Here is a 22217-nt window from a genome sequence, read left to right on the forward strand (position 1 = left end):
CGGGTAACTGAGCTGCCGCTGCTTAAGGGTTTTATGCAACCCACGACACCTTCAAAAACCACGCACGAGATTTTCGTATTCTGTGACTTGCTACGTTAAAACTATTAGTTCTACGGAAAAAATGAACAAGAACGTTTTGTAGGAAATTTAATGTAATTAAATTTTGTACTGGGTACAGCTTTTTGGAGGCCACGGTTTTCGAGTTATTCAAGAAATCCACGTTTGAAGGTCACGTTTGTACGTTTTTAGTGAGTGGTTCGAAAACTATGGCCTCTGGCGAAAACGTGTCCCAGTACACAATTTAACTACATTACTTTTCCTACAAAGAGACCCTGGTCATTCTTTTCTGTAGATATAATAGTTCACGCATAGCGAGCGAGAGACTATTAAAATCTTGTGCGTGTTATTTGAAGCCACTGCAGGTTGCATAAAACGCATTGGTAGGACAACTGAATCACCCTGCTTGATAAGTGACCCATAATTTTTAAATTATATCTGCTCGCTGCGTATGCACGGATGTCGAATGTTGTTAACATTTATTTTGGGGACCAGACTGATGTTACACGAAATGGGTGGCTGATAAAATCAAATTTCTAAACTGCAGGTGCATGTGGAGAACTAGGTCGTGAGGAAAGTTTCCTGTAAAGTAGTGTTTGCTAGTCATAAGCGTGACATTTGTTTCTAGAGAGAACTGATGTTCGTTCGTGACTGTACTACTGCTGTAATGAAGCATTCAATTTTTCTATCCGTTGCTTCCTGGTTTTCCAGTTGTAGCAGTTTTCGTTATCTTTATCGTCAGTTATTGAATACAATTTATACATTCATACGTTCAAACAGAACAGAAGAGTGAAAATGAAAAAACTTGCAATGAGTGAATCTCCACTACTTTAGATCTTCCCTTACACGTCACGTTACTCTGACCAAACTAGAATATACCGCTAGACGTTGCGAAAATTGACTCTGGATGAAAACTTGTGCCTGCACCTGCAACCGTTGTGCTAGTAATATCTATGATATATGCTTATGGTAATTTTTATGAACAGAGGTACGGTTACTCACTTTCAGGTGAATACATACAATGGATTTGTATGCATCCATATGTTTGTTCAACTAATTGAAATATGATCATGTGCATTAGCCGTGTTGACTTTTACTGTCGACAAGCAATGATGAAGGTGGTGCAGATAGCTGCCCGCTTTGGAAGGTAATTGAGTCATTACATGATTAAGCTGTATCCGAGCAGGTAGACGCGTTCACTAGACCAGGAACGGCTTCATATGACGCTGTTTCGCATGGGCGCTCTCTCTATGCTACTATTAGTCTTCTAACTACACCTGCTCGCAAACCTGTTCAATAGGTCCATACAACAAAGACGACGTCCGGGTGGAATATATAAATTGTGCTGTACACCGCCTGCTCGTTTGTCTACTTTTGTGTTTTCAATGCATTCTGTAAAATCAAAAACGTCAGCCAGAGCGGTGTTTTTCCGCCTCCTTATAAAGAACGTACTATTTAAAACATCAGTCGCTGACTCCCACCAGGCCACACCAGCTCTGAAAAACGTGAAAGACCGTAGTTTCCGGCTTTAGTCCACTGACGTCCACGCAGTTAGCCTCATTTCGAGTTCGTAAGTCCGAACCTGGCAGCAGCATTCCGTTGTTGTTAAATTAACATAATACACTAAAAAAAGTCGAGCCGAAATACGACGCTCGCCGGTGCTTGCGCCAATCGGCATCGAGCGCCGGCTGCGGCAGCAGACCATTGGAATACTTCAATCGCGAACGCTGCTCTGCGCATGCGTGCGTTCGGCTGTGCTGTGCACTTTTGCCTGTTCTGTCAGACAACAGCTGATACGATCCGTGTGCTCAGCTTTGTTGAACCACGCGTCTGAACAGCTGGGCTTGTGCACCTGAACAAGACAGCAATTATCAAGTTCATACCGAATAATTTACTTCGTTTTATTTTAACGCCATGGTATTTGATTCCACGAGACACTTATGGCAGGACAAATCGGAAAATATGATCGACACTTTTCGAATTTATTTTTTGTGTCTTTCCTTTCGTTTTTTTTTAATCATATCACGTACAAGAAGCTTTATTACTGAAGGATATTTATCTATAAAGTGAGTTGCTACCATGATAGAATTCATGATTCGTGAGTTATTATTTATTCTTAAAATTTCCAACGTTAATTAATGATAGTTGTGTCATTGCACGGTTCCGTTCGGCAGTTCGACTTAAGTCGCTAAAAGCACTGCATTTCTCATAGACGTAACAAACCTTATAAAAATATTCAGAAACATACGGCCGGCCGCGGTGGCCGAGCGGTTCTAGGCGCTTCAGTCCGGAACCGCGCGACCGCTACGGTCGCAGGTTCGAATCCTGCCTCGGGAATGGATGTCTGTGATGTCCTTAGGTTAGTTAGGTTTAAGTAGTTCTAAGTTCTAGGGGACTGATGACCTCAGATGTTAAGTCCCATAGCACTGAGAGCCATTTGAACGAACATACGTGTGCTTGTCTTAAGAAACTAATGGTTAAATAAAGCAATACCACAGAGTAAATAGTTATGGCAACACATTAATTACTTGTCCTCAGAGCTGCTGCTGGCAATCGTATCATCATCTGCTTCACCAAGATTAACAATAATGTTTTCCAAATAGGTCTCCACAATTCCTTCTCTCTCCCAAGCGTCTTCAATAATTTTTTTCGTATGTAGAATCGCGGATTGCCACATATCTAGTGTAACTTCATTCAAAGTTTGACGAAGCAATTTTAATTTTAACACCTTGCTTAGTGAGAAAGGTGGACACGTGTTATTTCTTGCTACATTTCCTTTCACTTGAGCCCAAATAAGCTCAGTCGCTTTGTATGTGCAATGATATGGTGGCGAACGAATAACTTAGTCACCAGCAGCTCTAGTGATTTCGTCGACTGTGTATACAAGAGTTTGTGGCTTGTTACGCTTAACAAGCTGAAGCAGCTCTACCTGTTTCATTTCAGCAGTGCATGGAATATTATGTCTCTGCAATCAACTTAACAAATCGTCGTTTCTATTCGACACAGTCGGTGCTTTGTCCACCTGAATACAATCATTATAACAGACTCGGTAGGAATATCCGGAAGAAGTTTATCCTGAAACCATGAGATGTAAAACTCGCGGCATTCATTTCTTCATGGAAATCTTTCGACTTCTTCGAATCGAAAGCCCACAAAGCACTGTTTATGGACCCTGCATTTGTTCCAGAGTGCCACCTTACCCTGTTGGTTGTCGTAGAACTGAAGAACCCGTCTCGTCTGTCCAAATGTGTGGTTTCTATTAATCCAAGTCTCATCCGTAAATATGACTTAAAGTCAATAGTGCACATTTATCTGAGGAAACTGCAGCGCAGAATTACTAGGACCTTCCTCTCCATTACAAATTTACGATTGTTGTATGTTTTATACCTGAAGCCTAAAGAAATCAAAATCGAATAAAGCGACGTCTTACCGCCGGAAAACAGCCCTGCTTCACGACGAAAAACAATTTTTTCCTAGTTGCTAATTCACCTTTACAGTAATCCCAAATAGCACACTGATTAAAACTGTCGGCACCTGTCACTCTCTTCGTACCCTTTCTGCATTTACCTGGCGTGCTGAGTTTAAGGGTTGCCATAATTTCTGTGTGACAAACCGGGACATTTCTCTTAAGCTGACTAAAAATGAACGCAATTTTGGAAACAGAAACGGAGCCACTTCTCTTAAGCTTAAAAAAGTGAATTAATAAATAGAAATATTTTTCGGTTTGTGATTACTACCGCCGGTAGCTACACCAAAATAACGGACCTTTGAAAGATGTTCGCGTATTTGCCTGACAGTGTCGCGCGCTAACACTGATTTCACAATTTGATATTGTTCTGCCCAACGCCACATTTTTTTACTGATACGGAATCATTAAAAAGTCTGGAGCTTAGCCTAGAAGAACAGACACCTGATTTCAAACTCATATAATGTTTAAATGTATGATAGCACATAGCTAATTACGCTTCTGTTACTAATATGGCCTCTTTAAATTAATTTTAAACAAAATAGCTATTGATTTTTGAAGTGCTTGGAGAGTACAAGTTTGATTTATGCTTTACGCTACCTAAATTATCCTTAATATCTACTCTTCCCCACGTACACGGGAAACATAACACAAATCACAGATTCTACTTACTAGTCACATCTTCCTCGTTTTACGAAGAACTATTTTTTGAATATTTTTCTTGGAACGAGCGCTTTCAGTTTGGTATTTTAAGTTAACTCGAATCAAACACCTTAAAAACAAATTAACCGTGATACGTCTTAGACAGAGCAACAGAGAACCACGTTGGTGCAGAGATAAACTGAAGTAAGGCAATGGCTAATAATGGAAACTTTTCAGCATTTCCCCGCAATAATACGCCTCAAGGGACTCAGTCAGCAGTGACAATAAAACATTCGATATTTAGCTTAGCAGATGGATCCACTTAGTAACTTGGAGAAAAAATAGATAGTAAGAGAATATTTCTCTGAAATCCGAAATCCGGGATAAACTGCCATCCCGAAAGTATTTTTCGGGACGCCGATATCCTTAATCTGAAACTGGGACCGTCTCGGAAAACCGGAACGTCTGAAAACCCTAGCTAAGCTTAAAGTCTTTCTCGCCACTATCAAGGCCTAAAGGTTTTCCTTAGTCACACGTTTCACTGTAGCAGTTTCAATACCAAGCGTATCGGCTGTTAATTGGACTATATTTGACACAGGTAGAATAGGTCCTTCATCACGCCTCTCACTTTCAAAGTAATCCCGCGCAAGAACAACAGATTCCTTCGCTTGAGAATGCGGGACCTGCCGTCCACCACTAGCCATCGCGACCGTTAGCTATACTGTCCAGCACCAAACTATTTGGCAACAGGGTTGCTATCCGTCTCTGCAACTTGCGCAGTCTCTAGGAGTCATGGGTCATCGTGTTTCGGTCCGACTGTAGACTCTCGCTAATCTGGTCATTCCATGAACATATTGGTGCCGGATTAGCGGAAGTGCCGGATTACTGAGAGAGTCCGAAATTTATTTAAAGACACAGGAGGTATACTTTATTGAATCCAAAGGTACACTCATTTTCAAAGGAAACTTCACCCCTCAGTGTGTGCGTCGTTATACAGTAATATCACTCACTATGGAACATGTCTTATAGAAGAATCCGGTTTCATGACCACTGTACAAGGCATCAGCCTTTAAATATTCTTCATCTATTATCTCCCGTATCGTCTTTACGAACTCATCTGCATCTTTTTCGTTAGCTGAGCGATCTTCCTCTGCGACTGTCAGTTGGCGAACGCCATGTCGTTTATTCTAAATTGAAGGCAACCTCGCTTGCTGCAAACGAGTTACTGTCTTCAAGTCGTGTTTGAACGCAGTTGCTTTTTCCTTTATTATCGAGCCACTGACTGATATTCCTGTACTGTATAAACCACCTACAAACAGCTACGTCCAGTTTTTCATTCTCACTCTTCCGGGTAACCTTTTGTTTTCCCAGCTTACTATTATCCATTTGGGCTCCGTACTGTCGAATAACATCTTCTTTCGTTTAGATATGACAAATAGTTCCAACACTTCCTCATCCAACACTGTACTCAGCAGCAATGGCTTACTCCTTTTAGAATACATGATACTGAACTATGAACAATGCCACAATTCCAAATATGTATAACATTTATACATGTTTGCAGGTGATGATATTTAGCCGCCAAGTAATTGTTAAAATTCATGGTGAAACGTTCAGCTGTCATTTATTATGCAGAATTCGCTAGTAGTTTCCGTCGGTGACCATTATCAAGCTAAGCCTAAGACGAATAAATTAAACCATTAGAGATTTCACAGTTTACTGGGGAATATGAGGTTAAACAGTATTTCACGTACTGGCATAAACGGCAGGGAAATTGTACCATAATTTGAAAAAAAGTAATTTCCTCCTTTAAGCCCACCAAAATACATAAAAAGTTTCTCACAATAGTAGCAACATACGATCTTTTTTGTCAAGAAGCAAGTCTACATCTACAGCTAGTAACACACTGACAGATGTAATTATCCCAATCAGTCAAGGGTACACTCAAAGATAATGCTATGTCAGAGATAAAATGTAGTACATGATAGTAGTTGCAGTATCAGTTTACTAAGAGGTACATTATAATCTTTGGTTCCAAGTAGAAACAGTACATGGGTGAACTTAATGCATTGGGTACTTGGTTAGCTATACGTTAAGATAAATACGTTCCCATCGCTGAGAACTAGGCTTCACTTTACCATCTCTGTGGGCTACTATTTTGTACTGGGTGCACATATAATGTTATGAGATATATCTTAATCATTAAGTGAGCATTTATAGATCCAAGGCGGTTATTTTATACTTAAATACTTCTCCGGTTTTTATGTAAAATTTTAGGTTGTTTCATGTCTCTGATGAGTCTTGTAAATTATTTTAATATGATCTGCCGTCTGGTTGTAATGAGGTTCCTCCACACCTCGCTCCTCCTTGACAGATTAATATTAATGACAATGCAGATATAGAGGTTAGATATATCATACTCTATATTCCTCTAGTAATTTTGTAATTTGAGTGCTAATGTACCAAAACATCTGAGATATGAATTCATAAGTTTCATTGAAAGCGAGGGTTTTATGGCAAATTTTGTACATATAGTGTGTTAGATTCTTTCCTATAATGATTGGATGTTTGGAGTTTGGTGGTCTCCCTTACTAGGCCACATTAATGAATATAAGTTTTTATATATACTTCAACACCTGTCGGTTATTAATGGAATTGTCATGTACGCTAAACATTCCTTGGTCCTTATAATTATTACTGTCTTAAATGCTTTACTCCCTAGTTGTACAATGGTTTTCCCCACCCCCTTTTTTCCTTTGTAGATCTAATAGTAATAACAATGCAAGTATAAAGTTTATAAGGGTGACATTTTAGATGCTTTTGTAATAACGTAACTTGATTTTTTTAGTGTACCGACCCAACTCGGAAATGGTTTTATACGGGTTACGCAAGATGGAGTGTATTCTAGCTACAAAGGCTGTGTGTGCGTACATGTTTACATTTTTTCTGTATGGATGGAAGGATTTGGAAACTGATGGTCTCTCTTTGTTGGCACCTTTATTGAACACAAGTTTATATGTACACACAAATACCTGTCGGTTATTTCTGGAAATTATAATGTATGTTTTATAATTTATAGGCTTTTGTAATTACTTTCAGCAAAAAGGATGTTTAAGAAGGTCCTAGTAGCGAATTCTCCAAACTAAATGACGGCTGTAGGTTTCACCACAAATTTTAACAATGTATAACACTGTTTAACAGGGTACTTCACTAACAGCATTGTTGCGCACGATAATTTATTGCTGTTCGCCATTTCTGATGTGGGCCGGATTACTGAGAAGCCGGACTACTTAGTGCTGGATTAACGAGAGTTTAGTATACACTAACTAACTCACCCAGCTTTGTAAGCAGGCTACACTTCCTTCCATCTTTATGAAATGGCAAAATTGGGAATATTCCAGAGGTGTATCAACGGCGATTAATCATTTATTATTGTATTACCAGTGGTGTTTTTATATCATACTACCTCCGCGTATCCTGTGTTCCATCTTCGTCTTTTTTACTCGTTTCATTACACTGTGGATGTAAAATATGTTTTACTTAAACTAACATATATTCTAGATATCAGAACAAATTGTTGCATAACGTTTCCGGTGCTGAGATGACTACTCTACATGGGCACGCTCCGAAAGCCAACAAACATTTTAAAAAGGGCGAAACGTACTCCTGGATGTCTTCTCGTGATAAAAACAAAGCTGCTGTGAAAGCGATCCTTAATGCGTAGTGCAGTGCACACAGTACCGCACATGGCGTTCTGTGTAACCAAACAATGCTCGGCGAAGCGCGTGCTTAGCTGCTGTTGGAGAGTGCAACGGGGAATTTGAATCTGCTACAGTTGGGGTACGCCTCGTAGGCAACTTGAAAGCAATACTTTGAAAAAGGCCATGGAGGAATTCGGCACGGCACGAAAGTACGGCTCTCTCTCTCTCTCTCTCTCTCTCTCTCTCTCTCATTTGATCCGCATTACAGCTGCCTGCTCATTATAATATGGAAGGGAGAACGTCTCACAAACGAATGAAGCGGGTGCTCCATAATAGTGTGTCTGGTGTTACACGTTCTAAAGATGGGGCGCTAATTCGTATAGTAATGTGTCACTGCAATTATCCACGTAATGCTACAATTGCCTAACTGAAAGGTTTTATAGAATCACTGGAAATCATTTCTAGAAGTGTACTGGAATTCTGTAATGAATAAAATCTCCGTACTCCACACTCCAGTGGGTGGGGTGGCGATGGGGGGCTGGTGCCTGTTTCTTCAGTGTCGTAATTTATGCCATAGTTGCCGATCAACTAAGCGCACGGCGCATGCTTGGCTAAAGAAGATGGCAGCCTTTCGCGTCGAATCGTAATCGTAAACATTCTTTCTCTCACAGGCGTCCGCGACGTGGGTAGGAAGGGGGGGGGGGCAAGAGGGAGTGTTCAAACCCTCCTTACGTTGTTTATTTCTTATTGACACACATACCAAGAGTCGTCGCCATGCTGCTATATTGCTGGGGTTTCTGGCAGTCGTAAAAAAGACAGTCGACATGATGTTTACTTCTGTGGAAAGAGCACAACTCCGGGCAGCAAATTACAGCTACGTTGCAATTTAATACACGAGCGGTATTTTAAATCTCCATTGCCGACGTCTTCAGGTTAGTTCAAATAAAATTCCCTGGGAAGCACCAGAACGCCGTTCCAGCGCTTTCCGGGCGAAATTGAGCCTTGGTCAACGAGCTGGAAAGGATTTATTTTCAGATGGTTTGCTGGACTCAGAGCCTGTTTGAAACGAAGCGGCGAGGACGGTAATATTTCTGCAACATAAAGGGTTATCAATACGCGATAGTACTCTGTTTGACCAGTTTTGCTACCTCAGCCAGTTCACTGTACCACAGTTCAGCTAGAACAGTGACTATCGATGTAGTATATCGCGTCAGGAGAAACTGACCAATTTCTTTGAACAGTGTAGACGCGTAGAGCAGTACCTATTCGCAATCTCGTAACCTGTGCCAGTTCATCTTTAGTGTTCCAGGACACATTGCTAACATGGAAATAGTGTTCTCTCCCATGACTGTCCAGTGGAATCAGGAACTAAAAAGATTACAACTATCTGACTTGCCAGCTGTAAAGCAAACCGTCTGTTACTCGTATTACACACAGCGAACTAACTTGTAATGGCTTGATCACAAGTTTCAATGTTGTCCATCAACCGTGTGGGCTAGCCCACTAAGATGCACGAGCTGGTATGGAACCGCGATGATTCCAAAAAAAAAAAAAAAAAAAAAGAATAGCGCCAGTTCTAAATTCCGTACTATTGAGAAAACATATAACCGTCTGCCTGCTTCTATAGAGTCATTTTGGAACCTGTAAAGCTTCGTCTGTCGGACTAGTTAAGTGTCTTCCGGTGTTAAGAAAAGAATTGGAAAAATACGCCTAGGCCACTAATCCACCAAAATATGTGAAGTTTGTGCGTCGTGAATTTAAGTACTTCAGAGTGAAGTTGACCGGCAAAACAATAAACGTGCAAAAGAGTCTTTACAAGTAATAAAATATTTCGGGCTGTTTCGTCGTGGTCAAATGGATTTCACATTTAAACCCAACGAATAGTCCCCATCTGCGGAGGCCATTTTCAATGGGGGACCCTTTTTGAGTGTCCGATTCGCGCCCTGGCTCTCTACTGACTGCAGCAAAATTCTGTTTACGTTCGCTTCCGTACAGTGACGTGACGTCACATGTTTCGAATACCCGAGCGCAATCGGCCGTTGTCGACTGCCCTCGTCCGCTGTTGTTATCACCCCAGGTGCACCAATAGTACACATATTCTTCGACACCAGTATTCACATGTCATTCAGTCTCACGCCCTCCTCCTTCCTACTGAAATTTCTGGGATGTTTCACAGTCTCGATGGCCTTTGTCCCCAACCCCCCATTAACCATGGACCTTACCGTTGGTGGGGAGGCTTGCGTGCCTCAGCGATACAGATGGCCGTACCGTAGGTGCAACCACAACGGAGGGGTATCTGTTGAGAGGCCAGACAAACGTGTGGTTCCTGAAGAGGGGCAGCAGCCTTTTCAGTAGTTGTAGGGGCAACAGTCAGGATGATTGACTGATCTGGCCCTGTAACACTAACCAAAATGGCCTTGCTGTTTTGGTACTGCGAACGGCTGAAAGCAAGGGGAAACTACAGTCGTAATTTTTCCCGAGGACATGCAGCTCTACTGTATGGTTAAATGATGATGGCGTCCTCTTGAGTAAAATATTCTGGAAGTAAAATATTCCCCCATTCGGATCTCCGGGTGGGGACTACTCAAGAGGACGTCGTTATCAGGAGAAAGATAACTGGCGTTCTAGTGAACGGAGCGTGGAATGTCAGATTCCTTAATCGGGCAGGTAGGTTAGAAAATTTAAAAAGGGAAATGGATAGGTTAAAGTTAGATATAGTGGGAATTAGTGAAGTTCGGTGGCAGGAGGAACAAGACTTTTGGTCAGGTGAATACAGGGTTATAAATACAAAATCAAATATAGGTAATGCAGGAGTAGGTTTAATAATGAATAGGGAAATAGGAATGCGGGTAAGCTACTACAAACAGCATTATTGCGACCACGATAGACATGGATCCTACGCCAACTACAGTAGTACAAGTTTATACGGCAACTATCTATGCAGATGATGAAGAAATTGATGAAATGTATGATAGGATAAAAGAAATTATTCAGGTAGTGAGGGAGACGAAAATTTAATAGTCATGGGTGACTGGAATTCGAGAGTAGAAAAAGGGAGAGAAGGAAACATAGTAAGTGAATATGGATTGGGGCTAAGAAACGAAAGGGGAAGCCGCCTGGTAGAATTATGCACACAGCATAACATAATCATAGCTAACACTTGGTTCAAGGATCATAAAAGAAGGTTTTATACATGGATGAACCCTGAAGATACTAGAAGGTATCAGACAGGTTTTAAATTGTAAGACATTTCCAGGGGCAGATGTGGACTCTGACCACAATCTATTGGTTATGAACTGTAGATTAAAACTGAAGAAACTGCAAAAAGGTGGGAATTTAAGGAGATGGGACCTGGATAAACTGAAAGAACCAGAGGCTGTACAGAGTTTCAGGGAGAACATAAGGGAACAATTGACAAGAATGGGGGAAAGAAATACAGTAGAAGAAGAATGGGTAGCTCTGAGGGATGAAGTAGTGAAGGCAGCAGAGGATCAAGTAGGTAAAAAGACGAGGGCTAGTAGAAATCCTTGGGTAACAGAAGAAATATTAAATTTAATTGATGAAAGGAGAAAATACAAAAATGGAGTAAATGAAGCAGGCAAAAGGAATACAAACGTCTCAAAATTGAGATCGACAGGAAGTGCAAAATGACTAAGCACGGATGGCTAGAGGACAAATGTAAGGATGTAGAGACGCATATCACTACGGGTGAGATAGATACGGCCTACAGGAAAATTAAAGAGACCTTTGGAGAAAAGAGAACCACTTGTATGAATATCAAGAGCTTAGATGGAAACCCAGTTCTAAGCAAGGAAGGGCAAGCAGAATGGTGGAAGGAGTATATAGAGGGTCTATACAAGGGCGATGTTCTTGAGGACAACATTATGGAAATGGAAGAGGATGTAGATGAAAATGAAATGGGAGATACGATACTGCATGAAGAGTTTGACAGAGCACTGAAATACCTGAGTGGAACAAGGCCCCGGGAGTAGACAACATTCCATTAGAACTACTGACGGCCTTGGGAGAGCCAGCCCAGACAAAACTCTACCATCTGGTGAGCAAGATGTATGAAACAGGCGAAATACCCTCAGACTTCACGAAGAATATAATAATTCCAATTCCAAAGAAAGCAGGTGTTGACAGATGTGAAAATTACCGAACTATCAGTTTAATAAGTCACGGATGCAAAATACTAACGCGAATTCTTTACAGACGAATGGAAAAACTGGTAGAAGCCGACCTCGGGGAAGATCAGTTTGGGTCCGTAGAAATGTTGGAACACGTGAGGCAATACTGGCCTTACGACTTACCTTAGACGCTAGGTTAAGGAAAGGCAAACCTATGTTTCTAGCATTTGTAGACTTAGAGAAAGCTTTTGACAATGTTGACTGGAATACTCTCTTTCAAATTTTAAAGGTAGGGCAGCGTGGAGGTTAAAAATCATAGAGGAAGACGAAGAGATGAATACACTAAGCAGATTCAGAAGGATGTAGGTTGCAGTAAGTACTGGGAGATGCAGAAGCTTGCACAGGATAGAGTAGCATGGTGAGCTGCATCAAACCAGTCTCAGGACTGAAGACCACAACAACGACATGGCCTTTGTATAGCCTTTCACGGCATCCGTCTGTGACTGGCAGTACTTGAGTCTTACCAAGATAGATGTGGTGGTCTCCTGGTTGCAAAGCATGTTCCGCAACAGCTGAACAACTGACTGGTCAGTATCCGCACCCCTCACCCCCCTACCCTCTTCTGAAATTGTCTTGTGCTCTTCTAATCATCTCATTTTACCGGTTTTTTTTCACTATATCCGGATACACCTCCCCACAACTACAAGGAACCCTAGAAATTCCTGTCTCCCGGTTGGCGATCATCTTTGGGTGGTTGGGGTTTGTAGATTCCATTTTTTCAAGATTTTTCGTATGCGGTCAGTAACGTCCTTAATGAAAGGCAGGAAAACTTTCGATTTCACAGGCGCTTGTGCATCGTTATATTTTCCGCGCGGTGGTCTTCGCGCTCTTTTCACCCCAGTGGACGATTAATATTTTTGGGCAATGATGTAGTGAGAAACAAGGACGTAGGCAAAGGGGGGCCATGGGGCATGGGGTCCGGATTTCCTAGCCTCCCCCCCCCCTTTCCCTAAAAAAAAAATCACCTCAACGAAATGCTATATAGTGAAATTGAAAGATTTAAGGGTCGATCAGAAAGTTTCCGTTTGAAGGCGTTACTGCAGCGTACATACAACGTAATGCTACTCCAGAGTGGGCATATAAGCAGCGACTCGTGGGAAAGAGATTACTGTGGCATTCGCGTGATCGCGAGCTGTTAGCCCAAATTTCAAGCTTGATTGGTTGATTCTGGGACGGTGACCAAACAGCGAAGTCATCAAGGTCATCGGTCCCATAAGATTAGGGTAGGTATTCGGCCGTGCCCTTTCAAAGGAACCATCACGGCATTTGTGTCAAGCGATTTAGCGAAATCACAGAAAACCTAAATCACGATGGCCGGACGCGAGTTTGAACCGTAGTCCGTCCAAATGCGAGACCAGTCTGTTAACCACTGCGCAACCTCGCTCGGTCGCAAATCTGGACGCAACAAAAGAGTTATAAGAGATGGATGACGCTCAGCAGCCAGAATGGTTCAAATGGCTCTGAGCACTATGGGACTTAACATCTATGGTCATCAGTCCCCTAGAACTTAGAACTACTTAAACCTAACTAACCTAAGGACAGCACACAACACCCAGCCATCACGAGGCAGAGAAAATCCCTGACCCCGCCGGGAATCGAACCCGGGAACCCGGGCGTGGGAAGCGAGAACGCTACCGCACGACCACGAGATGCGGGCAGCAGCCAGAATGTGACGGGTTTGAAACTAACATTAGTATGGAAGTATGGATTAAAGAAATATTGTACAGTGAAGAGCCAAAGAAACTGGTTTTTTTTTTTTTGGTCTGACTGGTTTGATGCGGCCCGCCACGAATTCCTTTCCTGTGCTAACCTCTTCATCTCAGAGTAGCACTTGCAACCTACGTCCTCAATTATTTGCTTGACGTATTCCAATCTGTGTCTTCCTCTACAGTTTTTGCCCTCTACAGCTCCCTCTAGTACCATGGAAGTCATTCCCTCATGTCTTAGCAGATGTCCTATCATCCTGTCCCTTCTCCTTATCATTGTTTTCCACATATTCCTTTCCTCTCCGATTCTGCGTTGAACCTCCTCATTCCTTACCTTATCAGTCCACCTAATTTTCAACATTCGTCTACAGCACCACATCTCAAATGCTTCGATTCTCTTCTGTTCCGGTTTTCCCACAGTCCATGTTTCACTACCATACAATGCTGTACTCCAGACGTACGTCCTCAGAAATTTGTTCCTCAAATTAAGGCCGGTATTTGATATTAGTAGACTTCTCTTGGCCAGAAATGCCTTTTTTGCCATAGCGAGTCTGCTTTTGATGTCCTCCTTGCTCCGTCCGTCATTGGTTATTTTACTGCCTAGGTAGCAGAATTCCTTAATTTCATTGACTTCGTGACCATCAATCCTGATGTTAAGTTTCTCGCTGTTCTCATTTCTACTACTTCTCATTACCTTCGTCTTTCTCCGATTTACTCTCAAACCATACTGTGTACTCATGAGACTGTTCATTCCGTTCAGCAGATCATTTAATTCTTCTTCACTTTCACTCAGGATAGCAATGTCATCAGCGAATCGTATCATTGATATCCTTTCACCTTGTATTTTAATTCCGCTCCTGAACATCTACATCTACATTTATACTCCGCAAGCCACCCAACGGTGTGTGGCGGAGGGCACCTTTCTTTTATTTACATCATTGCTTCCTCGATGTACAGATTGAAGAGTAGGGGCGAAAGGCTAAAGCCTTGTCTTACACCCTTCTTAATACGAGCACTTCGTTCTTGATCGTCCACTCTTATTATTCCCTCTTGGTTGTTGTACATATTGTATATGACCCGTCTCTCCCTATAGCTTACCCCTACTTTTTTCAGAATCTCGAACAGCTTGCACCATTTTATATTGTCGAACGCTTTTTCCAGGTCGACAAATCCTATGAAAGTGTCTTGATTTTTCTTTAGCCTTGCTTCCATTATTAGCCGTAACGTCAGAATTGCCTCTCTCGTCCCTTTACTTTTCCTAAAGCCAAACAGATCGTCACCTAGCGCATTCTCAATTTTCTTTTCCATTATTCCGTATATTATTCTTGTAAGCAGCTTCGATGCATGAGCTGTTAAGCTGATTGTGCGATAATTCTCGCACTTGTCAGCTCTTGCCGTCTTCGGAATTGTGTGGATGATGCTTTTCCGAAAGTCAGATGGTATGTAGCCAGACTCATATATTCTACACACCAACGTGAATAGTCGTTTTGTTGCCACTTCCCCCAATGATTTTAGAAATTCTGATGGAGTGTTATCTATCCCTTCTGCCTTTTTGACCGTAAGTCCTCCAAAGCTCTTTTAAATTCCTATTCTAATACTGGATCCCCTATTTCTTCTAAATCGACTCCTGTTTCTTCTTCTATCACATCAGACAAATCTTCACCCTCATAGAGGCTTTCAATGTATTCTTTCCACCTATATGCTCTCTCCTCTGCATTTAACAATGGAATTCCCGTTGCACTCTTAATGTTACCACCGTTGCTTTTAATGTCGCCAAAGGTTGTTTTGACTTTCCTGCATGCTGAGTCTGTCCTTCCGACAATCATATCTTTTTCGATGTCTTCACATTTTTCCTGCAGCCATTTCGTCTTAGCTTCCCTGCACTTCTTATTTATTTCATTCCCCAGCGACTTGTATTTCTGTATTCCTGATTTTCCCGGAACATGTTTGTACTTCCTCCTTTCATCTATCAACTGAAGTATTTCTTCTGTTACCCATGGTTTCTTCGCAGCTACCTTCTTTGTACCTATGTTTTCCTTCCCAACTTCTGTGATGGCCCTTTTTAGAGATGTCCATTCCTCTTCAACTGTACTGCCTACTGCGCTATTCCTTATTGCTGTATCTATAGCGTTGGAGAACTTCAAACGTATCTCGTCATTCCTTAGTACTTCCGTATCCGACTTCTTTGCGTATTGATTCTTCCTGACTAATGTCTTGAACTTCAACCTACTCTTCATCACTACTATATTGTGATCTGAGTCTATATCTGCTCCTGCGTACGCCTTACAATCCAGTATCTGATTTCGGAATCTCTGTCTGACCATGATGTAATCTAATTGAAATCTTCCCGTATCTCCCGGCCTTTTCCAAGTATACCTCTTCCTCTTGTGATTTTTGAACAGGGTATTCGCTATTACTAGCTGAAACTTGTTACAGAACTCAATTAGTCTTTCTCCTCTTTCATTTCTTGTTCCAAGCCCATATTCTCCTGTAACCTTTTCTTCTGCTCCTTTCCCTACAACTGCATTCCAGTCGCCAGGACTATTAGATTTTCGTTCCCCTTTACATACTGCATTACCCTTTCAATATCCTCATACACTTTCTCTATCTGTTCATCTTCAGCTTGCGACGTCGGCATGTATACCTGAACTATCGTTGTCGGTGTTGGTCTGCTGTCGATTCTGATTAGAACAACCAGGTCACTGAACTGTTCACAGTAACACACCCTCTGCCGTACCTTCCTATTCATAACGAATCCTACACCTGTTATACCATTTTCTGCTGCTGTTGATATTACCCGATACTCATCTGACCAGAAATCCTTGTCCTCCTTCCACTTCACTGACCCCTACTCTATCTAGATTGAGCCTTTGCATTTCCCTTTTCAGATTTTCTAGTTTCACTACCATGTTCAAGCTTCTGACATTCCACACCCCGACTCGTAGAATGTTATCCTTTCGTTGATTATTCAATCTTTTTCTCCTGGTAACCTCCCCCTTGGCAGTCCCCTCCCGGAGATCCGAATGGGGGACTATTCCGGAATCTTTTGCCAATGGAGAGATCATCATGACACTTCTTCAATTACAGGCCACATGTCCTGTGGATACACGTTACGTGTCTTTAATGCAGTGGTTTCCATTGCCTTCTGCATCCTCATGTCGTTGATCATTGCTGATTCTTCCGCCTTTAGAAGCAATTTCCCACCCCTAGGACAAGAGAGTGCCCTGAACCTCTATCCGCTCCTCCGCCCTCTTTGACAAGGCCGTTGGCAGAATGAGGCTTTTTTATGCCGGAAGTCTTCGGCCGCCAATGCTGATTATTTATCAAAATTTAGGCAGTGGCGGGGATCGAACCCGGGACCGAAGACGTTTTGATTATGAATCAAAGACGCTAACCCTAGACCACGGGTACATCTTCCTAATGTCGTGTAGGGCCCCCGCGAGCACGCAGAAGCGCCGCTACACGACGTGGCATGGACTCGACTAACGTCTGAAGTAGCGCTGGAGGGAACTGACACCATGAATCCTACAGGCTGTCCATAAATCCGTAAGAGTACGAGGGCGTGGAGATCTCTTCTGAACAGAACGTTGCAAGGTATCCTAGATATCCTCAATAATGTTCATGTTTGGGGAGTTTGGTGGGCAGTGAAAGTGTTTAAAATGAGGGGAGTGTTCCTGGAGCCACGCTGCAGCAATTCTGGACGTGCAGAGCGTCGCACTGTCCTGCTGGAATTGCCCAAGTCCATCGGAATGCACAGTGGATATGAATGGATGCAGGTGATCAGACAGGATCCATACCCGTACACGTCCATCCGCGTGATACAATTTCAAACGAGATTCGTCCGACGAGACAATGTGTTTCCAGTTATCAACAGTCCAATGTCGGTGTTGACGGGCCCAGGCGAGGAGTAAAGCTTTGAGTCGTGTTGTCATCAAGGGTACACGAGTGGGCCTTCGGCTCCGAAAGACCACATCGATGATGTTATGTTGAATGGTTCGCACGCTGATACTTGTTGATGGCCCAGAATTGAAATCTGCAGCAAATTGCGGAAGGGTTGCACTTATGTCACGTTGAACGATTCACTTTAGTAGTCGTTGGTCCCGTTCTTGCAGGATCTTTTTCCGGCTGCAGCGATCTCGGAGATTTGATATTGTACCGGATTCCTGATATTCACGGTACACTTGTGAAATAGTCGTTTGGGAAAATCCCCAGTTCATCTCTACCTCGGTGGTGCTGTGTCCCGTCACTCTTGTGCCGACTATAACACCACGTTCGAACTCACTTAAATCTTGATAACCTGCCATTGTAGCAGCAGTAGCCGATCCATCAAATGCACCAGACACTTGTTGTCTTACATAGGTCCTGCCACAGCAGCGCCGTCTTGTGCCTCTTTACATACCTCTGTATTTGAGTACGCTTGCCTACACCAGTTTCTTTGGCGCTTCAGTGTATAAGCATTGTATTCATTTACGTTGAAGGTATTATATAGAATGTATCAAATAATAAAAACATTTTAACAGCTACACTACTGGTCATTAAAATTGCTACACCACGAAGATGACGTGCTACAGACGCGAAATTTAACCGACGGGAAGAACATGCTGTCATATGCAAATGGTTAGCTTTTCAGAGCATTCACACAAGTTTGGCGCCGGTGGCGACACCTACAACGTGCTGACATGAGGAACGTTTCCAACCGATTTCTCATACACAAACAGCAGTTGACCGGCGTTGCCTGGTGAAACGCTGTTGTGATGCCTCGTATAAGGAGGAGAAATGCTTACCATCACGTTTCCGACTTTGATAAAGGTCGGATTGTAGCCTATCGCGATTGCGGTTATCATATCGCGACATTGCTGCTCGCGTCGATCGAGATCCAATGACTGTTAGCAGAATATGGAATCGGTGGGTTCAGGAGGGTAATACGGAAAGCCGTGCTGGATCCCAACGGCCTCGTATCACTAGCAGTCGAGATGACAGGCACCTTATCCGCATGGCTGTAACGAATCGTGCATCCACGTCTCGATCCCTGAGTCAACAGATGGGGACGTTTGCAAGACAACAAACATCTGCACGAACAGTTCGACGACGTTTGCAGTAGCATGGACTATCAGCTCGGAGACCGTGGCTGCAGTTACCCTTGAGGCTGCATCACAGACAGGAGCGCCTGCGATGGTGTACTCAACGACGAACCTGGGTGCACGGATGGCAAAACGTCGTTTTTTCGGATGAGTCCAGGTTCTGTTCACAGCATCATGATGGTCGCATCCGTGTTTGGCTACATCACCGTGAACGCACATTGGAAGCGTGTATTCGTCATCGCGGCGTGATAGTGTGGAGTGCCATTGGTTACATGTCTCGGTCACCTCTTGTTCGCATTGACAGCACTTCGAACAGTGGACGTTACATTTCAGATGTGTTACCACCCGTGGCTCTACCCTTCATTCGATCCCTGTGAAACCCTACATTTCAGCAGGATAATGCGCGACCGCCTGTTGCAGGTCATGTATGGGGTTTTTCTGGATACAGAAAATGTTCGACTGCTGCCCTGGCCAGCACATTCTCCAGATCTCTCACCAATTGAAAACGTCTGGTCAATGGGGGCCGAGCAACTGGCTCGTCACAATACGCCAGTCACTGCTCTTGATGAACTGTAGTGGAAGCTGCATGGGCAGCTGTACCTGTACACGCCATCCAAGCTCTGTTTCACTCAATGTCCAGGCGTATCAAGGCCGTTATTACGACCAGAGTTGGTTGTTCTGGGTACTGATTTCTCAGGATCTCTGCACCCAAATTGCGTGAAAATGTAATCACATCTCAGTTCTAGTATAATATGTTTGCCCAATGAATACCCGTTTATCATCTGCATTTCTTCTTGGTGTAGCAATTTTAATGGCCAATAGTGTATGCTAAAGTTTACTACACACTTTCTAAAGTAAACTATGTTCTTACTCAGCAGTTACTTTCACACACACATATACAAATGAGCAATATGATTTTTCAGAATAAAATTAAAAACATGACCCTTTTTAAAGTCCTCTTTAATAAATCAGACCCCCATTTTGATAAAATCCTGGCTACCCCCTTGTGAGATATTTTAATTCTGCGACAGGCAGCTCTTGTTCGGAGATGTTGCTTGCTCTACCCACCAACGTTTGTATGACGTCTCGCGGTTGTTGTGGATGGTGGTTTGGAGCTGGTGTACGTAACGGTCAGTGCGCCTGGGTTTTTCTGTAAAGCTTGTGACCTAAACTAGCATCTTCTTTCTTCGAAATTAGCGATTAAGAACATTTAATCTTACACCTGGAAGATGGAAACCCAGTTCTAAGCAAAGAAGGGAAAGCAGAAAGGTGGAAGGAGTATATAGAGGGTTTATACAAGGGCGATGTACTTGAGGACAATATTATGGAAATGGAAGAGGATGTAGATGAAGGTGAAATGGGAGATATGATACTGCGTGAAGAGTTTGACAGAGCACTGAAAGATCTGAGTCGAAACAAGGCCCCGGGAGTAGACAACAGTCCATTAGAACTACTGACAGCCTTGGGAGAGCCAGTCCTGACGAAACTCTACCATCGGGTGAGCAAGATGTATGAGACACGCGAAATACCCTCAGACTTCAAGAAGAATATAATAATTCCAATCCCAAAGATAGCAGGTGTTGACAGATGTGAAAATTACCGAACAATCAGTTTAATAAGCCACAGCTGGAAAATACTAACGAGAATTCTTTACAGACGAATGGAAAAACTAGTAGAAGCCGACCCCGGGGAAGATCAGTTTGGATTCCGTAGAAATACTGGAACACGTGAGGCAATACTGACCCTACGACTTATCTTAGAAGCTAGATTAAGGAAAGGCAAACCTACATTTCTGGCATTTGTAGACTTAGATAAAGCGTTTGACAATGTTGATTGGAATACGCTCTTTCACATTCTGAAGGTGGCAGGGGTAAAATACAGGGAGCGACAGGCTATTTACAACCTGTACAGAAACCAGATGGCAGTTATAAGAGTCGAGGGACAAGAAAGGGAAGCAGTGGTTGGGAAGGGAGTCAGACAGGGTTGTAGCCTAGCCCCGATGTTATTCAATTTTTATATTGAGCAAGCAGTGAAGGAAACAAAAGGAAAATTTGGAGTAGGTATCAAAATCCATGGAGAAGTAATAAAAACATTGAGGTTTGCCGATGACATTGTAATTCTGTCAGAGAGAGGAAAGGACTTGGAAGGGCAGTTGAACGGAATGGATAGTGTTTTGAAAGTAGGATATAAGATGAACATCAACAGAAGCAAAACGAGGATAATGGAATGTAGTCGAATTAAGTCGGGTGATGCTGAGGAAATTAGATTAGGAAATGAGACACTTAAAGTAGTAAAGTAGTTTTGCTATTTGGGGAGCAAAATAACTGATGATGGTCGAAGTAGAGAGGATATAAAATGTAGACTGGCAATGGCAAGGACAGCGTTTCTGAAGAAGGGAAATTTGTTAATATCGAGTATAGATTTAAGTGTCAGGAAGTCATTTCTGAAAGTATTTGTATGGAGTGTGGCCATTTATGGAAGTGAAACATGGACGATAAATAGTATGGACAAGAAGAGAATAGAAGCTTTCGAAACGTGGTGCTACAGAAGAATGCTGAAGATTAGATGGGTAGATCACATACCTGATGAGGAGGTATTGAATAGGATTGGGGAAAAGAGAAGTTTGTGGCACAACTTGACTAGAAGAAGGGGTCGGTTGGTAGGACATGTTCTGAGGCATCAAGGGATCACCAATTTAGTATTGGAGGGCAGCGTGGAGGGTAAAAATAGTAGAAGAGACCAAGAGCTGAATACACTTAACAGATTCAGAGGGATGTAGGTTGCAGTAGGTACTGGGAGATGAAGAAGCTTGCACAGGATAGAGTAGCATGGAGAGCTGCATCAAACCAGTCTCAGGACTGAAGACCACAACAACAACAACAACAACAACAACAACAACAACCTGGCTCTTCCTCCATAGTAAACGGAACCTTCGGACAAGCCCGTTGAGATGTTAGTAAAATTGAGATAGTTTCTCTTTGCCATGCCGCCATAAAACAAACGTATGTCCACTTTCCGGAACCAAATATTTGGAACATGCTTTGCAGCCGGGAGACACATTCATTTTGGCTGGACTCAAGTGCTGGCAGCCGCAGGCAGATATCTTGAAACGCTATACAGGGAGGCCATAGAGATTGTAAAACACTCAGGGAGTTTCAGTAGGAAGGAGGAGGGCGTGAAATTGAATGACATCTGGATTCCTCTGCTGACGAAGATGTATACACCAGTCTTCCACCAAGGGGTGATAGCAACAGTCGGCGACGGCAGTCGGCTACGGCCAATTGCGCTAGGCTACTCAAAACTGTGGCGTAACAACACTACACGGAACCACGCGTAAACGGAATTTTACTCCAGCCAGAATCGAGCCGGGTTGT

The sequence above is a fragment of the Schistocerca americana genome, chromosome 6, assembly GCF_021461395.2.
Source record: "Schistocerca americana isolate TAMUIC-IGC-003095 chromosome 6, iqSchAmer2.1, whole genome shotgun sequence".
NCBI classification, from domain to species: Eukaryota; Metazoa; Arthropoda; class Insecta; order Orthoptera; family Acrididae; genus Schistocerca; species Schistocerca americana.